The 22,089-nt window shown below is 39.5% G+C and overlaps 1 protein-coding gene across 2 annotated transcripts in view; it reads right to left on the reverse strand.

The window, feature by feature from the left end:
• Positions 1 to 22,089, reverse strand: part of PRKG1 (protein kinase cGMP-dependent 1) — a 1,238,678-nt gene that overhangs the window by 658,919 nt on the left and 557,670 nt on the right. The gene's annotated exons all lie outside the window — the stretch shown is intronic.

Here is a 22,089-nt window from a genome sequence, read left to right on the forward strand (position 1 = left end):
CAGACTCTGCCCTTGTTAGTGTTGGTCTTATCTGAATCATGTGTGGAAGATTATTTTCTGGAGAGATCTAACCAAAAAGCTAGTTTCATATTCAGTGAACAAATACAAATGCAGAGAGAAGGCCAGGAGAAGCACTTTCATCTTCAATCATGCTGCTCCTTGTCACTTTGAGAAAAAGCAAACCCTTTGTTGGCATCCATAGTTGGCGGACACTTTGCAAATAACAGACACAGCCTGTATTTTCATAAACTTCTTGAACTCAGCTTCATTTTCTGGTATTACGTGCCTCACTGTAGCTGGTGCTCCTTTAGGGGTTCACAGCTCCCACAAATGGCAGGAAATTTACCATGAATGGTAGGAAATTTAATGAGCCACTTGCTCTAAAGATAAAGCAACAAGTCAGAATGCCACGTATTCCTTTAAGTGACTGTACTATCTCTAATGTTACATGGTTACATGGCTACTTGTCTGTTCTGCCTTCACATTTACTCCTCAAGTGAAGTCAAGCCTTATAACTCTAGTCTTCACGCTGCTGTTACACTAGTGTAGACAAGTACTGGCAAAAGGTACTTCCTTTTCAACCCAGATCCCCTTACGTGATCCATGAATCCAACACTTTTTCACTGAAAAAGCTATCAAGTCTGTTGTGTAGACTTGTTTTACTAGTTGGTGTGCCAGGCATCCTACAAGTTTAACGTACAAAGGAACTGAGACTCAGAGAGATTAATGAACTTGGACAAGATGACAACTCATTAACAATACAACTGAGGAAAAAGGTAATGAGTCTAAAGTCCCAAACGAAATAAGGGTAAAAGCTCTAAATATTGACACAAAGTGCCAGAATGTCGAGTATTATCACCGCTGCTATTATTTAGAGATACCACACGATTTGTTTCTCCATTGTAAACTGCCCTTCCATCCAAGTGAGTGATTTAAAAGCATTGCTGGCAACAGTTCAACTTTTAATGCCAACCACAAAAGACCCTAGTAATCATGAACCCTCCCATTAGGAAATTTGAAATTAGTTATAACATCCGGAACGACTGCAACTGGGTCATATTTACAATGGAATCATATTCTTTTTTGTCTCCTTCAATGACAGAAAAAAAAGAAAAAACTAAGATTCTTTCACTAAAATGAAGATGTAAATCACGCTGTCATTTGGAGACATCAGAGATGGAAGCCAGACAAACACATCAAAGACAGACCTACTCAATAAGCATTTGGCATTGATTTCCCGATTGAATCAAGATGCTTTCTCTTCGATTTTTTTTTTCAAATAGAGTGTTTCTGAATTCCTGGAGGCAGAACTGACCAAAAGTAAAGTTGCTCTTGTACTGAAAGCACTTAGAGACTTGCATCTCTAAGTGGGTGAATACACACTCCATTGCCTAATACCACAGTAAGCTGTCAGCCAGCGTGTTTCTAGTCTATTGCTTTTCAAGAGAAAGGAAATCTAAAATGCTAACGATGTGATTGACAACCCAGTCTAATGCTAATCTAAAGCCAGTAGCAACTGTCAAGGCACTTACACAAAAACAATTTCTATCGGCTTTAAAACTGACACGGGTACTCATTTTGATCCAATGTTCACTGAGCATAATGGAAAGGCTTTTATCCGGTTCAACGTGTAAAGTATCTCTGTCCACTGACAGAGTACCTAACATTCTTTAAGCCAAAGAAGGTTCTAGATTTTATGGGGCCTGAAGCTTATACAATTTGAGGAACGCTGTTTAAGTAAAAGGATGCAAAATTATAAGTCCGCTGGGTTTTAGCAGCGTCTGTGTAAGAGAGGGAGGGGTCCTGAGTTGAAGTTTTATTAGATTCATGAAAAATTGACTTCTGTCTCCTGCAGAAGATTCTCATTGTGTCGTCTCACAGTCGCTGATGAAAAACACGCACCTGATTTGTTTGCAAAAGAACCATTACCGTTATTTCACGGGAGAACGATAATGAATCTAAGTAAACCAATTTAAACCAATCAAAAGGACAATTTACATATTATTCAGAGTTCAATAACGGCAATCAACTTTTAGTGATTAAATATGTATTAATTCTTATTTGTTCCATACTCAGCATTTGAAAGCATGCATTAAGAATTCAGAGCAATATACTAAAGCTCACAGGGAAGCTGCAGATAGATTTGTATTTGCTGGGAAGGGAAAAGGGGAAGGGCCACTCGCGTTCTTTACCAGTCTTTGCGGTTTATTTAGTCTGGACCGCAAGACAAGTGAAAGGATGTAGGATTGACTCAGTTCATCAAGATCTTTCTCAACAGCCGGAGGCTAGAGTAATATCCCTAAATACTTCCTAGAAAGTCTAGGAGAGTCCAAGTTCTATGAATTAGTGAAATGAACACATGCCTGCATTGCTAAAGCCTTAAGAACACTACTTTTGTCTATAGATTCTCAAGTCCTGCAAACATGCTTGTAAGATGTCTATTAAAAGATCCTGACTTTTCCCACTGGGCATGGTGCTCATATACACGATGGAGTTGAGAGTGTCTCTCTCTGCTTTATTCCAAAGAGAAAGAAGGACAGAAGGAGAAGGGACAGAGCACAATGTGGGAAGAAACCTTCTGGGATGGGGGAGAAAAATGAACATCTAGCGGCCTGGCTACCCAGCCGCGGCACGCAGCAGTAGAATCACTGGAGGGCCTGTGACAACAGATTGCTGGACCCCACCCTCAATGCTTCAGTAGGTCCAGGAGGTGGGATCCACGAATATGCATCTGTGACGTGTCCCCCCAGGCGGCACTAATGCTGCAGAAACACATTGAGCACCACCCACCTAGCGCACAGTCCTTCGTGCAGCTGCATTTTTTCATCTGGAAATGGGGCCGCTGACCTGGAAGCAGGCTAAGGGACCTTTGAGCATTGCGTTTTGTAACCCTCTGATTCCAACACACTGCCTAGCCATACAGCCGGGCATCCCAGGCTCTGGCATTGATTACACTCTGTAAAGCAGGGAGAGCCTCTTAGTCTTCAACTATGATTTCCTTTTGTTACTCTCTAAGACGGATCCGTAAAGCATTCCATTTTTGTTACTGCCTGAAAGACTCAATATAAATGCAAAATATCGCATAGCCCAGTATATGGCTGACATAATGATTTCTGACAAGTAGCTTAGATCGAAAGATCAGAAGGATTGTCAGGAAACATTAGAAGGAACAGGCTTTACTCAGAAACGTACAAAAGTACAAATGGAAACCATCAATATAGCAAACTGCTTTCTGCAAAATAAAAAAATTAATTTTGTGTGTTCAAATGTGACAACGCCAAACTGCTTTATACTATTCTTTTTCTAGGAAACAACAAATACTAAACCGTAATGTCTGCTCTTTGTTTTTCCCCCCTCCTTCCCTGGAGTGTTTCCTATGCCTTTTAGTAAGCAGATAGAAACTTTTATGCCTGTAGTTTCCGAGGCTTTCCATATATGGCAGGCCGATTTACACATCTCTTTGCTCCATAATAACATAGGTATTTTCCATCATGTGATTACAGAAAGTACCAGTGGAAATTCAAGATGTGCTGCACGGAAAATAAGAAATCCTCCCCCACTATAAAGTGTCATCTTTATTATCTCAACCACGTCTGTTTATAAAAAGCATTTTTATATTCCCTAAGTAGGTGCAGAAAAAATTTTCCATATCACCATGGCCACCCTTTTCTGATATTTTATCTCACTTTCATCATGAGTCCCAACTTTCTATCTGCCTACATCTGAGACTTCATGAAAATATCCCTCAATTTTTCTTAAGGCAGATTTCCCTTTCCCCAGGGAAACATTCCTTCTCACATTCTCGTAGGCTCACCCTTTGAGCTTTCACCAATATGTTTTGTATATACACAGGCAACCATAATATGCTGGCCACACAGCCCGTCATATTATGTTCACAGAGAACAATCTAATGTGTAGTCAGGACAAGTAATATTATTCCTATTTTATAGAGAAAAATCATCATTGTGAGATACTCACATTAGAGATTAAATGTAGGATTTGTCTCCTAATTATATTCTTTACAGTAAGCTTTCCATATTTTCTAAAAATGGGAATAAGGATATTGATAGCCAATTTTATAATAATTATGGACAACAGCTAACATGGCTGGAGGATTGTTACCTGCCAGGCATATGTATTCTAATATTAACAACCTGGATTACTTAGGGAACTAATTCTCTCCATTTTATAGGTAAGCAAGTCAAGGGCAGAGCATCTAAGTAAATTCCCTAACAGTACATGCTAGTAACTGGTGGACCAAGACTCAGATTCTGGTGTTTTCATCCCAGAATTTGTACTAGGCTATTAGTAAACTGATCTAAGCTATATAAATATATTTCTACCAAAATTACAGCACAAAGAAAAATGTGCGTGCGAGTTTACACAGCTGAACAATCCAAGTTTGGTCAATTAAACTTCTATGAAGAAATATTTCTAATCTCAAAACCTCCCAGATAGTGTAAAAAATGACAAAGTAGAATTATTTTTTAAAGAGAGACTTATAGGTCAAAATCACAATGGGTAAGGAATGGGATTTGGAGCCCACAACAAGAAAATATGAATACACACACTTGTACATGTATATTATACTCCTTTATAGCTTGGACTCTTAGAGCATATGTATTTCAGTTTGGGTCACTGTATCAAGGGGACATCAAAATGCTCTAGAAAGATCAAAGCTTCACATGAGCAGCTGTCTGTTAAAGGAGTTATAGTGTAAATTTACCTTACTAGCTACTAGCTAGTTGTCCCAGACCACTATGTGCCTCACAGAGCTGAAAGCATTCATGTGCATTATGTTATTTAATACAACAGCCCCAACAGGAAGTCTTTGTGTTATTTCTTAATAATAGCTAAAATAAAACCCAAAACAGATAGAGATACATTACGTGGTTTGCCCAAGGCCATGCAACTGTTTTGGTTGATTTCTGAAATTCAAGCTGCTTCATTCTGGAACCTGGACCCTCTAACTAGTAGCTGAGTAACTCCACGAAGTTCCTGCTTCTTGACGTAGGCTTTCTCTTTTTATTTACCAGCACCTGCCTCATACCTTGTGATTGAGATTGAGTTCAAGTAGATTAAGTATGCAGAGCACTCAAGGCAGCTTTCAGTGGACAAAGCATTTTACGAAGGGAAGACCGTATTATTATGACTATGACTTTCTGGTTCACGAGCTAGCCTGGTGTAGGAAGTGGATCACCTTTCCGAATTATGTATTCAGCACACAGTCTCAAGTGAGCCCGTTTCCTAGATCTTGCTGTCTTTGGAAGTGACAACACAGTATATCGAACACATCGCTTTGGAAGAAGTTATCCTAGAGGGACACGTTTTCTGGACTTTGCAGAGAACACACCACTTCCCTCAGCTCTCAGCCCCTCCTGTCTTCCACTCTTGGCCAACAGCATGTGACCTTGCTCTCCAAATATTTGGTTAACTCTCCACATGAAATATGCATGGGTTTGAACATGAAGAAAGCTCAACATAAAATCAAGACTCCCCTAAGTATATAGGAATTAGGTATAGGACAAGCAGTTTTTAAACACCAGAAGGTCTTACTGTGCTCTACCTGGTGTCCCAACTACATGGTTTGACCTCCCAGGCTGTGGATCCACTCAGCTCTTCAGCACAAGCACCACCACCTCCCCATCAAGGGGTGAGCACCTCCTTCCCTGGCCCTGCTCACTTTACCCTGTATGATAGTATCAGGGTCCGTTCTACCTGCAAACCACCCGTCGTCATGACATTGTGGCCAAAAGTGTCCTAATTACCAGACAGGCTAGCTTCTTGTGACCTTCATTTCCTTACAATCCATGGAGTATAGAAACAGGCAGCCAGAATCAAGGATGCCAAGAATCCTCACTATNGGGGCAAGAAGCCCTGAAGTCAAAGCCCTGTGTTGCACAGTTCAAAGTTAACGTTTACCCCTCACTCTTTGTTTTAAGGCCAGTGGAAACATAAAGGTTCCTGATTCTTTAACAGAAAACTCAACAATCTTGCAAGCTGACTTTACCATTGAAAAAAAAATATGAGGAAATAGGATTAAAATCTCCATGATGTTCTACCTACAACCAGTTCCTCGGAGGAAACAGTGAGGCACAGCATCCTTGTCCAACAAATTAAGGAACGTGTTCCTTGTGAGTGTACACACATTTGGACCAGAAAAAAGCTGCACAGAAGATAAATCACGATTTTGTTGGACTCACGAGCATAATATCCTGATTATGAGCAGGAGGAAGATGAATGTGGCTTGTCAAAGAAAATAAATAAAAATACCTATGCCCGCTGTTTGACCTTCATGAAGGATTGTGCCCTTCGGTGGACACAATGTGACTCGACTTCTCAACTGAATGCCACATTCTCTTTCCAGACTGGCAGCCATTGCCATTTTTCTATGGAAAGGGAGGAAGATTCCCCAGCACTGATGCTGCCAATACGTAGAAAGGAAAGAGAGCAGCCCAGGAAGCCTCTCCTCCATCGGACTTAGGGTTCAGTCCCTGCCAGTCCTGGAAAAGCTTCAAATGAAATGTACTAGTGTTTTTCCCCCTAAAGATCAGTTAATGGCATTTTGCACCACATCTGCCTAAATCTTGTAACATAAAACCCTTAGCTTCTCTTGTAGGAGGCTGTAGCATGCTGAGTAAAATCCCCCTGGGTAATGTGGTCTCCCCCGAATGCTCTGATGTACAAGATTCAACCCAACCATGCGAGTGCTGCCTGGAAATCAGCCCTGGTTTACTCAGGAAAGTGCCTGGGAAGGCAGATGGGCTGTGATCGGAAAAAGTCCCAGTGGCTTATACTCAGCGGCCTGACAGAGATCCCAGGTGGCTTTCTCTGGCTTTTGGCATTGCAGGTGTGAGTGTAAAGTGGCTCATCTCCCCGAAACCATCCACCTCCCAAGTGTCTTCATACGTAAAATAAGGAGAGAAGGGCAGGTTTGAGAACCAAAAAAAAAAAAAAAATAGATTGGCAACATTACTAAAGACAAAACTTTAAAACTGAAGTTGGGTTGAATCTGATGTATAAGAACCTTCCTGCAAGTTGCCTGTAATAATAACTATGTTTTATTCTTTTAGTCCAATAGAATGTTCTTTATCAAACTGAAGTGCTAACTCATATCAAGAGAAGGACAATGAGTAGTTGAGCATCTGACTCCTCACTTTGACTCAGGTCATGATCACATGATTCATGAGATCAGGCCCCAGGTAGGGCTCTGGGACGACAGTGCAGAGCCTGCCTGGGATTCTCTCTCTGTCCCTCCTGTCTCATGCTCTCTCTCACTCTCAAATGAATAAAATTAATAAATGAACCCATAGCATAGCACCTGTCTCTCTCTCTTAAAAAAACTAATTTAGTTATCTGTACAAATGGCAACTCTCCAGACAGCCCCTCCCATCATCCCTGTTGCCACCAAGGAAAAACATTTTTAAAAATCTGAACTCACTGTGTATCACCTACTAAAATGCTACTTCCCTGATACCAATGAATTGTGTGAATTCCAGCCACAGCTTGGTTCCCAGGATCCAGGGCGTTGCCCAGAACACACACACAATGGAAATGTTTGCCCAGTGGATCCACGATTGAGTAAATGAGAGAGGAAGAAATGACTTTGGAGCTACGGGGAGCTCAGCAGTGGCTGGGCCCATGAACTTGTGGCTGTATGGTCTGTGCAATTTCCATTTGTGCCACGAGAAGTTGGACCAGATGGACTCTGTGTGTCCTGTCTTTGATGGTCCCTGGTTCAAGTCTCATGTCCAGAGAGAGCAATTTCCAGAAACTGTCAGTTTGCCCTAAGCCCGCCCTCTTTGGGTCTCAAAAGTCCATTTTCTACCCTCAGCAACAAAATATTGCTTCTAGTTTATAGTGATAATTATCCTGCAAATTCTCTCTTAATAAGCCTTTTCTCACAGGGTGATCTTTGGGGAAGAAGTCTGTGACTGTTTTTTATGTCCCCCACTGCCAGATATATAATAAATTGAGCACACAGTTTGCAAGAACACGGAAAACATTGCCAACCTCACTAGAACTTCACCTTGTCAGGGAGGTGACATTTCCTAAGTGGTGCATATACTATACACTGGAGCTGGCATTCCAATCCACCTATTCTAACTTTATAGCTGATGAATTTTGCATCGAACAAAATCAAACATCTCAGCATTTAACCAGTTGTTCTAAGAGGTTTCTCTTCCTGTAGTGTGAACGGTGGCTGTTTCATAAAAATTTGGAGGAACAAGTGTTTCCATTATCGAGGATAATTTTAGAACCTGCTAGATAAAATGACTACAATTAGTTTACACACTGGGTATTCTCTAGTCCAAGTTCACATCCACTTAAATGCTTAAAGTGCTGGCTAATTGCGCTCATCTGAACCCAGCAGAATAATTCACCTTCAGGCTTCTGAATCCAAGGCCAATCGGTGTAGATGAGGAAATGAGCAGGGAGGCCCTAGGGCACTTTCAGAACGGACTGTCCTGTTGGGTGTGTGATTTGTCCCCATTATACCTACAACAAACTATCTCTAGTTCTCTCGATGCTGCAATCTCACAAGCAAGGGCCAGGCTTGGCCCTGTCTCCATACCCACGCAGAAGGGGGTCTCCACGCACAGAGCTCAGGCACTGGCACGAGAGAATCGTGCAAAGGCAGCTTATCTATGTAGCAGGGCCAGCCTCGACACCAAGACCTTTAGGGAACAAATCCCATAAAAAAGATGTATCCGAATTTGAAAGAGCAGCATTAGATTATTATCGGAGGGGAACCTGGGTGGCTCAGCCCGTTAAGTGTCCAACTCTTGGTTTCGGTTCAGGTCATGATCTCACAGTTTTGTGAGTTCCAGCCTTGCATCAGGCTCTGCACTGAGCACGGAGCCTGCTTGGGATTCTCGGTCCCCCTCTCTCTCTGCCCCCCCGCCCCCGCTCGTGCTGTCTCTCTCTCAAAATAAATAAATCATCTTAAAACTTTTTTTTTTAGTAAGAAAATGGTTATTTGAAAGAATTTGGTATCCATTTTATTTGCTTGGTGTTTTCATGATCCATGATTATTTTACAGCAAGATTTTTGCCTCGAAGTATTATTTACTCACTGCATTTGTATCAGGGAGTGGGAAGAGAACAAAGGACCTTCGGTGTGTAATCTTTTTAGGGATTTTCTTTTGGGTCAAACTTTTCAACATGGAAAACAGAAAGAAAGAAGAACCAGTGAATGCTTTTCTCCATGAAGCATAAAGGAAATTAAAAAATAAAAAAGTGCAATTTCGCAACCAATTACGCTCCTAGCAAAAGCAATTCACAACTAATTATTAGAGAAAGTTCCAGCCTTTTAAAGTATTAGTGTGAAAATCTGAGGAAAACTTAAGGCTTGAAGTGATATGGAACCATAGGAAGCAGAGATAGCCTATTTTTCCTTATGTGAACCACAGTCCAACAATCATGTCAAGTTCAAGCATTTTACAATGGGAAGAGAATAAAATCACTGAATTTGATTAAAATGCACAGGTAAATATGTTAAACATCAACAGAATTTCCTTATTTTGTCTGCCATCTAGCCTCTCTGGCGAGCACAGAAATGAGACAAGGTTTTTGTTTCCAGTCTTGTTTTCTTGTTTTTCATTCCTGTATCTTTAGTCCATGAAGGTATTCCTCGGTGTCCCTCATGGATATTACCTTGGAAAAGGTCAACCCCGTGGCTGATACTAGTATTTCAGGGGATTCTCTTGAGAACCATCTGCATTTCTCAAATGTTATTTGGACAAAAATAAAGATGTTTGTAGACTTGTCACTTCTCCTTCTGTCACCAAGAACATTCATTGCTATTAGATGTGTGCTTTTCCAACTTTGGGGATAGAAAGTACTATCAGCAAAGACACTTGTTACTGGTGGCACTGAATTGTATCAAATCTCAGGGTGACCTTGTCTCTTTAGGCCCAAACATGAAATCTAAAGCTATGTATCTGGTGATTAAGAAGAAAAGATTCTGAGTCCAAAGCAATTGGACATCTGAGAAACTCTAATTTAGAATCAACCCTAGCACATTCTTTGACTTACACAGGTACGTTTTACCCACGACACGGTGCAGGAGCGAACAGGCTCTCTGAAGATGTTTTTCAAAGCATGATGCTGTCTTTTGAAAATAACCTTGATAAACCTGGATCATTCTCCACACTTCTAAATAGGCAAGAGTCAGGGACTCTGACAGTCAGACAGAGACGTTACAGTAATCAAAGAGAGATAATACATTTTCAGTTGATACCCTCTGATGTATTTATCTTGTCCCTCCCTAATCAGGAAAGAAATTCAGGGTCAGGAGTACAGAAGAGCAACAAACATCCTAATACCCTATCTTGTGTGTACACACACACACACACACACGCGCACACACACACACATGCATATGTATAAATTACTAAACAAAAAGGAAATTTTCCACTATTCCTTACTTAGAACTGTTGGCTAATGGTAACTCATAGCTATGCTGGCATAATGATATTATTTTTAGATGCCTAATACGGACCACTCAGTTTGAATTTTCATCTCTTGGCCTTATTGTAAAGAACCACCAAAAACATCTCCTTATAAAAGATGAAAGCTGTGACATAAAGTCCATTAGTAATTTCACACTTTATAGTAGCTTTTGATATTAAACAAGGTCTATATCACTCCTTACATAAACCTCCTAGCAATGCTATTTTTAAAATAACCCATTTTGTTTAAATGGCAGTTTTGACCCATCTCCTTTATTTACATAATGTAAAAATGACTAGACATTTGATTCTACTAATCAGGATTAGGATTTCAATCCTAAATCCTCTAACGGTTACAAATTTGAGATGGCTTTTTATACTCTGTGCCTTAGATTACTGTCCCTCAATTTTTCTTACCTCAAGCTAAACATTGGCTTTGTCTTGCTGAGTTTCAACTTCTACATCTAAAAAATGGGGACAATACCATCAGCTTTGTGGGGGGTGTTCATAGGGTCAAAGACAATGTGTGTCAAGGACCTTGTAAAACATCAGACATAAAGTAGGTCCTCAGAAAAGGGCTGTTACTAGGGAGATGACTGGCCTCGCAATAGAAGGTTTCATGTTTTTTCAAAAGTCGAATGGGAAAGTGTCCTTCTGTTCAGGACTTTCAAAACACAATGTTTCTTTACAGAATTTACTGCTGAAGTGATTCTTTAAAGCCTAAGTACAGGTGGTACTGAAATGAAGTATAATAGAAGAACAAACAGCACAAACGGTGTCTGCTATATACCACTATGTACACACCTGCACGGAATCCAAGACCATTTCTTATTAATTCATATGGGATGCTCTTCTTGCTGCATATGTTTTCTAATCAGTCTTTGTTTTCAAATTTGCTCTATATAAATTATGTTGGGGGCACCTGGCTGGTTCCATGAGTAGAGGGTATGACTCTTGATCTTGGGGTTATAAGTGTGAGCCCCATGTTGAGTGTAGGGACTACTTAAAAATAAAATCTCTTTAAAAATTTCTTTTTACCTTAGTATATTTTTTAAGTTTATTTATTTATTTTGAGATGGGGGGGGCAGAATGAGAAGGAGGGAGAGGAATGTCAGTGTGGAGCCCAATGAGGGGCTTGAACTCATGAACCACAAGATTATGACCTGAGCTGACATCAAGAGCTGGCCCCTCACCCTATTGTATTTTAAAAACTTCAACAGTGGGGCTCAGTTAGTAACGTGTCCATACTGATTTATTAGTTGTGAGAAATTTACATAACAACACAAGATATTTATAGCCGGACAAACTATGTGGGGTTAACGGGAACTCTGTCATTTCTTTCGACTTTCTGTAAAGCTACAACTATCCTGAAATAAGAAGGACACTGTAAAAAATTAGGACAGACTCTAATACTATTGCATTTCAACAGGCAAGTCTGGTAAAGCCTCTGTGAGAATTGAGAATGGACTTTTACAAGAAGTAATGTGCCCCTATCTATTAAATCAGAAGTTTACCTTTCCTTCCAAATTCTAGGAACTGAGCTTGGCTTTTGTACAGAGACCATAGATTTCTAGGTCATCAATTATCCATGTATAAACCCCATACATCCCATCATCTTAACTGAAAACGTAGCACTCTGTGCTTTTGAAACAGGTCTCCATCAGGGGTGTCTGGGTGGCTCAGTTGGTTAAGCGTCCGACTTCGGCTCAGGTCATGATCTCATGGTTCCTGGGTTCGAGCCCTGCGTCAGGCTCTGTGTTGACAGCCTGGAGCCTGGAGCCTGCTTCAGATTCTGTATCTCCCTCTCTCTGTGACCCTCCCCTGGTCACGCGCTCTCTCTCTCTCAGAAATAAAATTTTTAAAAAATCATTAAAAAAAAACAACAACACAGGTCTCCATCAGAGAAAAGGAGAAGAATCTTAACTACCAACCAAGATGCACTGAGTTAATTTCATTGCTGAAAATGCTCCCAAAAGCGAGATATTGACCAGATATTGACCATAATAGAGAACAAAAAGGCTGGAGAAATGTGGCCCTAAAATCACTCCTCTGTTGTGACAAAGTCAAAGTGGTGTTTCCTAGCGATGATCCTATTGGAAGAAATATAACATTTGTTACAAGTAACATCTGTTAGATCATATGCAAATGTGTGATGAAGGGAAAGATACTTTGTTTTATTAATAAGATGGGGTTATAGGGAAGAACTATCCGGCTTCATTGAACATCTACCATGGTTAAACAATAGAAGATCTGATAATGGATTGAGATATATAATTGTTCCCCAGACTACACAAATTGTTGACACAATTCTATACACTTTGTAACATCAGTTTGTTTACAATTATCTTGCCTAAATTAAAAAAGAAAAGGAATGAACCATGGATTTTAGAAGGGTCACAGGAACAATTTTATCTCCCTTTACAAAGATCTTTTCATGTCTCACCTATTTAACAAAAATGTCATGCAATAAAACAAAACTTTCTTTTGTTCCATAGACTACATTTTTTAAAAACACAATGCAAAGGAAGGCCATTCATGAAACAAGCTATGAAGATGGTTTTGTCTGCTCTCTGGTTCTTGAATTCCTCATTTGTGACAGTCATTAGGCAAAGAGGCTATACAATCTGGAACCATCCTCAGCCTCTAATGCACTGATAATGCCTTTTGACTTATGCATCCAATAAGCAGACAATTACCCCTAATGCAATCTGTTGTATGCATTATTTACACCCTCAAGTGCATTAGTAAGGAATATGAGGATCCAGGGAGAAATCAATGGGGCCTGTTTTCCGGCCCTGTGGGTATCGTTGTGTATTACAGCATCCATACTGCATTTTCCCTGATAAAGTCATAATGCTTACTGTGCTTTTAAACTTTTCAGTGTATATATTCATTCCCCTCTCTTCCCACCACCAGTTCATTGATGTGTCCAAAATTTGATGCTGAAGACAAGACAGAAGTCCTCCTCTGCTTCCTTGTCCAGAGGTCAGTTTAAAATGTATCGCTCCACTACAGTGACTTCCTTTGCCACTTCTTTTCCATCTCACCCGATGTTTCTTCACATAGCAGCTAGTGTTTATGCTTCTTAAACCAAACAATTTTACCATGAAACCATTTGTATTAACCACTGAGTTTTGTTTTGTTTTTTAAAGTATCATTCAGCTAAGCCAATATTTGCTCTTATTCCAGTGCCCATTTTACATTTAGGCTGACTCGATCTACTGCTGCGATCATCCATGTGTAGTCACCGGCACCAAATGAGAAACCCAAGTCGGCTGACAAGGACACTCCTATTGAGATCACCCTGGGAACACTGGAGATATATGGCAACTTAGAGAAAGAGGAATAAGTAAATCTGGTTTTAAAATTAAGTGTCATCATCACCTGATAACAAAGCTTCTGTATTTGAATAGAACATTGTGACTTCATTTGAATTCTTCCCTTGTTTCTTGGCTTTATTCTAACCACAGAGATTGCTTCAAACATTTATATACTTAATGACACAAAATTCCTTTCGTTGTTTTTTACTCTCTCAACTTGAAAACATCCCATACAATTGGAGAGGATTCAAGCAATGTCACATTAGAACTTAAAATTTGTGAGTAGGTACTGTGAAGATAGAAATTCAAAGTCTTAGCCTCTTGGTAATTTTTATTCAAAAGCTAGGGATTAAGAAAAAAACCCAGCTCTTCCAAATATGCCTCCATCAAAATATATTACTTTCAGTAGAGATATACAGAAGATAAAGAAAAATATTTTTGAAAATGCATAGGGAAAGCATGGTAAAAAATTAAAAACTGCAGATTGAATCCAAGTTTTTCTATTGATTTTTTTTATTGTAAAATTGGAAGTAAGTCCCTAGGGCCTAGAACACCCTGGTGCCTAACCATCACCTAGAGTGCTTGTTAAAAATCCATCTTCCGGGATCAGTCACAGAAGTTGACATAGATGCGGGCAGCTGACAGCCACGCTCTGAGAGGCACGGTTCTAAGGGGGCTCATTGATAATGTTCATGAAACAAAATAAATGAAAAACATCACCGCACTATAGTATGTTCCTTCACGGAATTCTCACAAAGTGAGGCAGTACAGTGAATTCATCATTATCTTCTTGCTACACATGGTCTCTGAGACTCAAAGAATGCATCTAGCTTGCCCAAGATCACACACCGATTGGAGAGGCAGGACTGGAATTTCAGGAGTGTAGGATCGTGAACCCCAGAGTGAGAACCCCTTGAGTGGCATTTTTCTACTGCTCTCAAATGGCTGAAGCCTCAGTCACTGGCTCCATCACTTCACATTCATGGAGACAACAGCAAAGGTAGCAGAACCACAAGACCTATTTTCTGCAGGCATTCTGATGCCCACAATTCTACTACAATCAATGTCTGGAACATCATAAGGATCTTCCCTGACCAGTCTCTCTTTGTGGCTCCTTAGGAAGTGATGCTTGGCTGTTTACACCCAGCAGCATTTCTTAATCTGTACTGTTAGCGATATTAGAGAGTTTTTGGTCCTGATTGAGCAGCTATAATGGTTAAAGAAAACACAGAGGGGAAAAGGGAATAAAGAAAGAGGAGGGCGTTAGGGGAGAGAAGTGTAAACATGCATGTTCATGGGCATTGTTATGTGTGGGGAGGCGTGGGGGATGGGTGTGGGACATCACCAGCTCCTGGAGAGAGGAGCTCAGAACTGTCAAAAGGGATAAATTAGAGATATGGAAAGAAAACAGATTTAAAATTCCATGAAGGTCAATATAACTGAAGACAAGCCATTATTTTTGTGCTTCCCCTAAATATTTCACATATAAAAAAAGTATCACACCATGTAAAATATTCTAAAATCTTATGAAAATACATTTTTGGAAAATAATTATGGAAAAATTTTTCAAATTACTTATGGAAGTTTACATTTCACAGGACAAGTCATAGGGATACTTCAAAACCTTTCCATTTTATTCTAATCAGGAAGCAATCTACTTCTCATATCGTAGGAAGGATAATCTGCTTATGATTAATGAGCCAAACTTATTCATGTGTGATGGAAAGAAATTATTCACATTTGATATTAGAAATTACTTCTTTACTCAAAGAGCTAAGAGACCCTAAAACGTGTCCAAGGCTAGAGTTTTTGAGATCTTTCCTCCTTCCCTCCTTCCTTTGTGTTCTGATTATGGGAATAAGGTTTGGTTGAGGTGAGGAAAGTAGTTAGTTGTATCTGAAGATATAGAAATTAAAATTGTTCACAGTCAGGGAATTTCAAAACTAGGGCTGTCAGATAACAGTAGATCTTTCATTAGACGGGTGAAAATATGGAGACCAGGCAGGTGAAATTAACCCTTCCCCTCTCCGCCACGCCAAGTCACCAAGTCAAGGAGTAGAACCTCGTTATTTTGACTCTTAATTCACTGAGCTTTCTGATATACTTGACTTTGTCCTTGACAGCTACCCTGCCTGGATGTCCTAGTGGTGCTTCTTTCAGAATTAGGTTTCTATTATTTCCACTCAAATCTTCAAACTTGATGAAATAGAGAAAATTCAGGGAATACACCCTGGAAGATGGTGGCCTCTGGTGCTTTCCCAAATAAGTAACTTGACTCCCTGCTTTATAAAACAGTTAGAGCCATTTTTCTGTTCACTTTAATCTTTACATTTCTTCTTCAATAAAGGCTGTCTCTAGTTGTATTCTCAAGTTTGGTTTCCCAAGTGAACGAAACATCCCCAAACAATAAAATTTCACTCCACCAAATAATGAAAAATAGGTAATACCAAAACATTTCAAAAACAGGAATGCGTTCCATTTCTGGATGTTATTCTGGGGGGGCAGCTGATCAATTTGATTAGAGAACTCGGATCTGAAAATATCCCTGTTCCTGGGGGAAGGGTGTAGCCTTGTGTTTCTGTAACAGTAGACAACTCAAAACAAGATATACAGACTTCAGTTTTTTCTCTCTTTACTATTCTCGCACAATCTTAAACACCTTAACAAATATCTCTGCTAAAGAAAGATTAAGTGTACCAATACTATCACCTCATCTTTGTATCTTGTTTCTTTTTTTTAACAGTTCAAGGTACTTTTATATTGCGCTTAACAGTTAGAAGAGCCCACATGAAGCGAGAATCTTGTTACATTTGAAAAAGCAACTAAGGCTTATAGGTATTGAAGAGGGCACTGAAGGTCACATGGTGAGTTACTGCCAGGGTCTTGTTTGAATACAGAACTCCTGATCATTCCTGGATTCAACCAACATTCCTCAGTGAGAATCCACTATATTCGATCCCAGGACAGTCCTGGGCACTTGGAACGCAGTCATGAATAGAATACCCTCTTTTTCCTTACAACACACTTGGTCCAATGGAAGGAGACACAAGTCAGCCAATGCTTACAGTACTATTTGAAAAACATGCAGGTGCTATTGAGTCACAGAAGCAGGATCAAGATGGCATCTCCCAGATGGGCAAATTTTGAAAGATGATCAAGTGAATAAATGATTGAGATGTAATCAAGCAGACAGCAGAGAAGCAGGTTTTTGGAAAAGGAAAATAATGCACCCAGGTGCCACAGCAAGGGGGAGCACACCTTGCGGGGACAGCGAGCCACCCTGTTATCAGGAACAGAGCAGGTGAGTGAGTGCAGAAGACAACGCTGCAGCCTCAGGATGAAGGACCTTGTGTTCAGAACCAAGCAGTTTTCAGTTTTCTCTAGAAATCCTAGAGAAACAAATAGGAATTCTGAGAAGGCAGTGGCATAGTTAGGTTTACATTTTCCAAGATCACGTTGGCTGTCTGTTGAGGGGGAATGGGGTGAGGTAGGATTGGAAGTAAGGAGTCCACTTTTAAGAGGCCAATACAGGAATCTAGGTGATCAATAATACTGATTGGACTCTTTTCAGAGTATAGTTTCTTAAGAACTTCAGCTCTTCAATTCTAACCAATTTTTCCCCAATTCAGCTTCCTGATCTTGATGGACCACAGAAGCATGGAAACCCTCTATTACTTTCCACAGTCAAACAAAACATGAAATAACTAACTCCAGAAAGTGTTGTGCTGCTTTCTGGCACAAGCGGAAGACTTAATATGTGGTTTTATCTGTAGACTCACAGCTTTTATCACCCGTTACTCCTTCTCTTTCTTGTGGTTCCTAAATAATTAAGTCAAATCCCAAAATAGAACAAATAAAAGCTCAGCAAAAAGACTTTAAAGGTCAAAAGTGGTTCAACAAAATTACCAACCTTAAGCAGAGTTTATGCAATTAGGCACTAAATTATTGGGTGTCATTTTAGTTAAAATTTGCCTTTACAGAAAAAAAGTGAGGTGAAATTTAAAAATTTAGTTAAGCTCATGTTTACTCTCCTCGTTATGCTATTTTAGGTTCACAATTTGTTGACTTCAGCTATGCCATCCCTTTCAGTGATGTAGACTAGAAAACTTTGCAATCATCGTAAATGGAGCTAAATCATGTTTTGTTGTATCTAAAGTCCACCTGACCACACTCAGCCTCACTGATCCACTTCTACCAGTAAAAATATTGAAGAAGCTTCATAGTCAGTAACCAATGAGATTTCCATAAAGCCAAAGTTTTCCAAATCAAGAAAGAAAGGTGATTTCAGAAGATCATGTGAAACATTTCATACCACTTTTTAATTGATGATGTAGGTTGAGTGAAAATTAATTGGCAGTCTATATGGTTTCTCGTGAGCTAAGGCAGTGTGGTCACAACACGTAGAAGATGGTTGATGTGATCAGGTAAAGCAATCTCCAGGCAATTTTCTTAAATAAGAAACTTAATTGTTTTTGTGAATGTAATATGTGCAACTATGGAGGTCTACATCGAATGACATTAAGAATTATGGTCTAGCCGTCACATGTGAGAAGCATGGAGCTGGAAGTCTCTGCCTGTATGCCCAGGTGTGGTGTGTTAGAACAAACACAACCACTACCGCCAAAATGAAGCTGTATCTCCCCTCAGTATCCCCTCAGTATCTAGTTCAAGGCTTTGGATATTCCTTTCACTAACAAATGTGTACAAAATAAAAATAAAATAGAATAGAGAGTGAGAGAGAGAGAGAGCATGCACCAGGGCAGGGGCAGAGGGAGAGGGAGAAAGAATCTTAAGCAGGCTCTGTGGTTGAGCCTGGGCTCAATCCCAGGACACTGGGATCATGACCTGAGCTGATATCAAGACGTGGACGCTCAACTGACTGAGCCACCCAGGCGCCTCTAAGATAGACATCTGAAAGATGATTTCCTTTTTTTTTTTTTTTCAATCCAAGCAAACATGTTGCTGGACCCTAGGAAGGCTATTCAGAATGATTTAAGGATTCCCCTAGAGTGTTTACATAATAGATACTTAGCATAATCATCTGAGATATAATTGGCAGTATTTTCTTCTTTTTAGAGAATCACTGGGCTTTCAGAGTATTTATTTATTCAGATATGAAATAAACTATTTCTAAAGTCAGTCTAAGATACGCAAGATGACATCTGGCCAAGTCCTAAGAAGGATTAGCTTATTCACAAATTTATTACCTCACCCTTGTTAACAAAGAGAAAATTGGTCCTCAAATCATTGTCAAGGGAAGAATAAAATATACAATGACTAATTTAAAAGCTGAAACTGAGGCATAATCTTGAAACATGAGTAAGGCTTTTACTGTGGTTTGTCTCCATAGGAAAGTGCTTCAGATAGCACACTAGAATCGTTCATTAGGAAATATGAAAAGCCATCCATGATATAGTTGAAAGAAATTCACTTATGTATTATTTTTTTAATGATAGAAGAGGCTCTAACTAAAAATTATAAATAGATTGCATATATCAATGGCACCCTCTTTCAGTCTCTAAAACATCTCAACTTTGAATCCCTGTAGCATAAAGCATATAGTGACTATTTATCTGCTATAGCAAATGGGAAAAGTCTTCTCTGTCCAATAACTGAGCCATATGGACATGTATAATTTATTCAACTGAGCTAAAATCTTCATTCTCTTATAAATTGTTCAGGAAAAAATTCTGATTATGTTATCCTTCTCTATCAATAGTTGTATTACTTTGCTAACTCAAGATAATCATCAATGATCATCAATTAAATTTTTAGTAGATAGCAAAACTCAATTTTGAGTTTTAATATTCTTCTCTAATTTTAATAACATTACTAAAATAATTTACAAAGGATCTTTGTACATCAATCACAAGTAAAGTCCATGTATTTGAAGTCCATAAAAATAATTCTTGGAGCATGACATATACAATTGTCAGTGAAATGTAAATTGGTTGCAGGTTAAATATCATGTAGTGTCAGCCTTGTCACAAATTATTAATAGTGACAGCAAAAGGGATGGTCACTGGGAAATGCAAGCTTTTTTAAACGAAGGGATTGTAATAGGGATTTGTAGGTATCTAAGAGCACTTGTTAAAATGCATTAATTATAAATCATGATACTATTTTTCATATGCCTGAATTTGAACAAATTCTTCATCAATAAAGATTTCAGGGTGCCTGGGTGGCTGAGTCAGTTGATCATGATTTCACGGTCCATGAGTTCGAGCCCCTCATGGAGCTCTCTGCTGTCAGCACAGAGTCTGCTTTGGATCCTCTAAACCCATCTCTCTGTGCCCCTCCCTGCTCGTTCTCTCTCAACAATAAAAATTTAAAAGTAAATAAATAAAAAATAAAAGTTTTAAGAGCCTTCCTACAGATTTGGTAGTTGACCCGACAAAAACTATTATATGTGGGTTCACAGTTTCAATGTTAGATTCTTTGGGGTTCATGATCAATTGGGGTTCATGTTTGAAACCATAGTCTATCCATAGATATATGTAGGAGACCTGCATCAGCACTTACAAAGATTCCCATGATACCTGTGCTTCCACTGCTTTGAAGGAGATTGGCTCACACCTGTGGACACCAAATGTTCTTCAACCGAGAGGCTTATTTGGTTGTATCCAAGTCCATCTTTTCCAACTGGCCACTCCACTGTCTTATTTTCATTTGTCCAGGAAAGGAACTCTAAATTACATGTTAAGTGATTGTTCCTAAGATACTACCTGGGGTCCCAGAAAGTGAATTTTGCATAAATCCTGGAACCTACCTTTGAGTAAAACCATTACAAACATACTTTACCAATTTGATGAAAATCCATCTAACCATCCAAAATGAATATCATTTATATTTAAATAGAAGCAGCCTTGAAAAAAAAATGACAACATTGAGACCCAGGATTCTGCACCCACAATAGGTTTATTGCTGGGCATTTGGGCACATGAAGAAGAGGAGTAACTCCCATGAACAGCGTGGTCAAGCCATATTGTGGACACATATCTCAAAGTGATCTCCTTTTGACATGTGTGCTATTTAAAACAAGGTTTAAGAGGGCTTTCATATGAAAATAAATTTAAGCAAAAGAACATAGCCCAAGAAAAGACAAGGCATAACATGAGTGCAAATCTTGCTTTGAAAATGACATCCTTTTCAATTAGCTTCCCACCTCCTTCCCCCCTCCCCAAGCTAATCTAGACAGGAAGATTTCTTTCTAACCACAGCTGAGACACGTTGAATGTTGAATGAGGAATGTTGAAACGATCAGAGATTAAGAAAACCTCATACTTTCCCACGTTCAAATTCAAGAAGATCACCATTGCATCCAATAAGCTCTACATTCCCAGAGTTCCTAACAGAGACCTCATCTCGGGAGGTGCTCACAGGATTTGTGTTCAACAGATGACAGGTAGGGAAGGGGTGGGATGCCAAAAGGTGACACAATTCCATCCTGTTCAGTTCAGCAGTCTTCGTCTCAAAGACTTTAGGTGAAGTCTGACAACTCCATATTGTGACTTGGAAATAAATTAATGAGGTGGCTGGATGAAAAGGACAATAAAAACCAAACCTTCCCTGCAGGTACATTTCCCCATCCCAACCTCTAGTTTATGAAGATGCTTCTGGCCTTGGACAGGGAGACCTATCGGAACACAGAAAAACTTGGCACTTGCTCTGAAAAGGTCAATAAGGCCACTTGACATAAACTACATAACTCAGACTTATCCCCCTAAATTCTTCATTCGAACAGGGAAAGCCATAAGTTAATGACTCCTTCAGGCAAACAAGGCCAGCTTCACTAGGTCATGGGAAATTACGAGAAGTACAGCATCTTTAAGAAAAAAATATAATTTTCGAAATAGCTGTCAAGTGTGAAGACACTGCAATGTGGTATTATTTTTTTCTCTTTTCCTTTTTAAAGCAAGAAGTCTTTAAGAATCAGAAATTTGAGTAAATAATAAATCCATAGCAACTGTAGCTCAGTTATTAGTGTAAAGCAGGAGATGTCATGATGGATACATGAAGTTAAATGAATATTGTTTATTAGTTTAGGCAAGGATGGTAAGGGAATACAAAATACAATGCTCTATGAAAGAAACTTTGGTGTTCCAGAGTCACTGGGTGGCTCAGTCGGTTGAGCATCCAACTTTGGCTCAGGTCATGGTCTCGTTATTCGTGAGTTTGAGCCCCACATCGGGCTCTGTGCTGACAGCTCAGAGCCTGGAGCCTGCTTCAGATTCTATGTCTTGCTTTCTCTCTCTCTGTCCCCCTCAGCCTGAGTGCTCTCTCTCTCTCTCTCTCTCTCTCTCTCTCTCTCTCTCT

This window comes from Crocuta crocuta, unplaced genomic scaffold, assembly GCF_008692635.1.
Source record: "Crocuta crocuta isolate KB4526 unplaced genomic scaffold, BGI_CrCroc_1.0 scaffold2, whole genome shotgun sequence".
Classification (NCBI taxonomy): domain Eukaryota; kingdom Metazoa; phylum Chordata; class Mammalia; order Carnivora; family Hyaenidae; genus Crocuta; species Crocuta crocuta.